The sequence below is a fragment of the Oxyura jamaicensis genome, chromosome Z (genome assembly GCF_011077185.1).
Source record: "Oxyura jamaicensis isolate SHBP4307 breed ruddy duck chromosome Z, BPBGC_Ojam_1.0, whole genome shotgun sequence".
Classification (NCBI taxonomy): domain Eukaryota; kingdom Metazoa; phylum Chordata; class Aves; order Anseriformes; family Anatidae; genus Oxyura; species Oxyura jamaicensis.
This window is the reverse complement of record NC_048926.1, coordinates 44,414,783-44,415,007: the sequence shown is the minus strand read 5'-3', so window position 1 is coordinate 44,415,007 and position 225 is coordinate 44,414,783. Positions and strand designations below refer to the sequence as shown.

Here is a 225-nt window from a genome sequence, read left to right as displayed (position 1 = left end):
CCCCGTCCCCGTGTCCATCCCCGTCCCCGTGTCCATCCCCGTCCCCGAGTCCATCCCCGTCCCTGTGTCCATCCCCGTCCCTGTGTCCATCCCCGTCCCTGTGTCCATCCCCGTCCCTGTGTCCATCCCCGTCCCTGTGTCCATCCCTGTCCACATCCCCATCCCCGTCCACATCCCCATCCCCATCCCGGTGTCCATCCCCATCCCGGTGTCCATCCCCATCCC

At 68.0% G+C, this 225-nt stretch overlaps 1 protein-coding gene across 1 annotated transcript in view; it reads left to right on the top strand.

Annotated features, from left to right (window-relative positions):
- Window positions 1-225, top strand: part of LOC118156497 (fructose-1,6-bisphosphatase 1) — a 10,225-nt gene that overhangs the window by 348 nt on the left and 9,652 nt on the right. The gene's annotated exons all lie outside the window — the stretch shown is intronic.